Consider the following 3,546-nt stretch of genomic DNA (forward strand, 5'->3'; position numbering starts at 1 on the left):
TTAAGTGTTGCAAGAAAACTGCTAGTTTAATTTAGTATCAGTTATTTAATTCAATATGAAGTGTTCTGTGGTCAAAAATTGAATTTGATAAACATGCATCAGCATCGTACATCAGCATGATCAACAAATCACCCCGTCTCAAAAAGTTTAAAGATGCTCCGTACACAAATTTCCATCATCGCTACCTGTGTAAAAATAGATTACTGTTTAGAAATAACATAGAAAGAAACATTATTAAAACAATTTATTCACATTACAAGCTGACGTGTTGCCTCAATTAAGCCTACATTAAGTTACATTTAATATAAAATGATAGAGCCGTAAAAGGATAATAACAGAAAGTCTTAATAAATAAATAAATGAATAAACAGGCCCACAGCCAGGGGGAGATCGGGAGGTTCGAAAGACCTCCCCTTTTTGCTGAAAAAAGGTCCACTCTGGGTAAAATTTGACATAAGAACATGGGGATTTTTCGGTAAAAGGTCCACTTATTCAGAAAAAGACCCCCCCCTTTGAAATTGCTGGCTACGGGCTTGATAAATAAATAAATAAATAAATAAATAAATAATTAAATAAATAAATAATTTAAAGAATAAAGTTAATAATTAGATGACATTAAGAATCAAATAAAAAATAGATAAAAATTACATGGCATAAATCATTAAATAAAAGATAAATTATTTCAAATAATTCCATAAATAAATTATGATTTAATAATTAAATGAATAAATCGCTGTGAAGAAATAATCATTGTCACAGCTAACGCGGTGAGTGTCTACCCATTATCAGGGCCACAGATAGATTTTCACTAGTTGCCAGTATAGACAGATATGTATCTGTTTATTTGATGGGACTTTTTTACACGCGCGTTAGGGGAACGAGCATATAAACTAACTTCTTTTAAGATTAAAGTGAGTGACCTATCATTTGAAAGCCAACAAAATATTTCATTCCACATTAGAGAAATTAGCCTCATAATTACATTTGTAAATTTATAAGTGGGTGTATGTAACTCTTCGCTGTTCAGTAACAGTTATAAAGGAAAGTTAGATTTTGCTTGTATAAAACACACTTTTTATTCTGATAAAAATCGACTGCGCACGAAGCATAATGATATTAGGCTTTCGATTTTTTTTTTTAAACAGATTTATTTCTACAATCAAGATATACAAAAAAAATACATTCAGAGCAGGCGGCACGTCGCCACAGCATTATGGGCTCGCTTGCGTTAATGTAATTCTAGTAACAAAATGACTTAAATATGATTATATATAGGTAATGATTATAGTTATGATAACACTAAATAGTACTTATTGTTGTAAAGGAGAGCAACAGGGAAGGGCACTACAGGGAAAGGCACGGGCGATATATGCGGGAAGTGATATATTAGTTGATAAAGAGAAGGAGGGTCGGGAGGGTGAACTTATAAAAGCAATTAAGCATTATCAATTAAAAACGTCGAGACAATATCGAATATTTTATCGTTCTGTCCAGTTGTTAAAGTTTTGTGGCCGTGTAGAAACAAAGAAATCTTATCAAGCTGCGTTCTAAAATTTGTATTGTTAGCGCCCAGGACATTCTGAATAGACAAATGAAAATCACGATACTTCAACTGCCTCCGTGGGCACTGGAAGAAAAAATGGCGTATAGTCTCAGGTTTCCCACAAGAGCAGTTCGGAGAATTTACCGAGTCCCAGTTGTGGTTATATAATTGGGATTTGAACAATAGATCTACACGCGCACGGTTTAGATATTTTTCATTCTTTCTTTCTAACTTTAGGGTGGTAGTAGATAACGAACCAGAAAATAGTTCGGATTTCAGAGAATGCTTGAATAACGCGATATTTGGGGTATACTTTCGTTCGAGACTGAGACTATTCCATGAAGACACGAGTAAGTATTCAGGACCCTGAAATGTAAACTTGGCTGGGATAATGTAATCTCTATACGAGGACTCTCTTGTTTGCGGGGTTATTAGATTTTTAAAAGACCGGAAATCTTTAATAATATATGTAGGAGCCATATTGTGATGGATAGTGAACATAACCTTTTTTGCATGCATTATTCTACGGTTTTCCAAAGTAGCCCAGTTCAGCTCTCTAAGCACTTTGATTGTGTTCGAACCGGGCAGAGCACCTAAAACAAGCAGACCAGCTTGATAGTGAATAGAAGAAAGTTTGGAAAGATTCCTTTTAGTTGCTGAGTGATATAGGATGTCGCAGTAATCAAGCAGAGACAGAACGTAAGCGTTATATAGTATATTCAAGTGCCTAGATCTGAGCCTGTGGGACAGGGACTTAAGAGGATTCAGGGCCTTTTGGGCCTTAGTAGCTAGATAACTTATATGCTCGGCACAAGACAGTTTTGAATCTAGTACGAATCCGAGATGTTTGTGGAATGATTTCCGGGGTATCGTTAAATCACATAATATTAGATTTCTGTATTTATTCGCTGTAACCTTAGTAGAGAATATAACCTCACAACTCTTATCAGGTTTGAACTCCAGTTTCCACCTGTTAGACCATTCCTGGAGCTTTGAGAGGTCGGATTGAAGTGCATCATGCGACTGGCTGTCAGAAGGAATAGAAGATTGAAAAATAGACGTGTCGTCAGCATATAGAAAACAATCTGAAGAAAGGTTGTCTGCTAAATCATTTATATATAGAAGAAAAAGAAGAGGACCGAGAATGCTGCCTTGTGGAACACTAGTGTTGATGTAAGATTCGTTGGAAGATTCAGATAACGTGCCGTTGATACGGACTTTAACTTTTCTATCGCTCAAATAAGAGGATAATAGTGACAGTAGGTTACCTTTAATACCATAGGCTGACAGCTTGATTAGTAATAAACTATGCGGAACTTTATCAAAAGCGGCTGAAATATCAAGAAATATTCCTCTTACATCTCGGCCCTTTCTAAAGTTAGATCTAATCAAATTTTGAATTGCCAGTAATTGGTGTTCAGTGCTATGACCCTTAAGAAACCCGGATTGTTTTTCAAACAATAAATTATTGTTAACGACATGATTAATCATCCTTTTATAAATAATTTTTTCCAAAAGTTTGGATAAGACGCTCAAAAGTGACACTGGTCTATAGTTATCTATGCAACTTCTGTCACCTTTCTTATAAATCGGGCAAATAAACGCCATTTTCCACAGGTCAGGGTAGGTGTTAGATTGAATAATATAATTAAATAAAATACATAATGGTTTCACAACAACATCTTTGCTTAGTTTTAACATTTTTATCGTCACCGAGTCCGGACCACTTGCCTTAGATGCATCCATATCATCGATTATTACTTTGATCTCAGTGTCATTAAAATCAATTTCTGACAAAATTGCATTTGTTTTATCAGGGAAGTTAACTAATGCTGTGGAAGTCACTACATCGGAATGGTACCTTTCTGAAAAATAATCTAGGAAAACTTTGGCCTTCTCTGAATCTGTAATCGCAATTTGGCCAGTCGAATGGTTTAAAAGGCTTTCGATGATGATTGTGCATGAAACATCAAGCCATTTTTCCTTTTCATAATAGTGCTGGG

At 35.1% G+C, this 3,546-nt stretch overlaps 1 long non-coding RNA gene across 1 annotated transcript; it reads left to right on the forward strand.

Annotated features, from left to right (window-relative positions):
• The first annotated feature begins 1,127 nt into the window (after window positions 1-1,127).
• On the forward strand, window positions 1,128-3,159 carry LOC147760164 (uncharacterized). Its single transcript, XR_015330882.1, has 2 exons — window positions 1,128-2,242; window positions 2,494-3,159. It is a non-coding gene; the product is annotated as an uncharacterized LOC147760164 (long non-coding RNA).
• Window positions 3,160-3,546: the final 387 nt, after the last annotated feature.

Source organism: Lingula anatina, chromosome 8, assembly GCF_051362555.1.
Source record: "Lingula anatina isolate TDL-2025a chromosome 8, LinAna3.0, whole genome shotgun sequence".
Lineage (NCBI taxonomy): Eukaryota > Metazoa > Brachiopoda > Lingulata > Lingulida > Lingulidae > Lingula > Lingula anatina.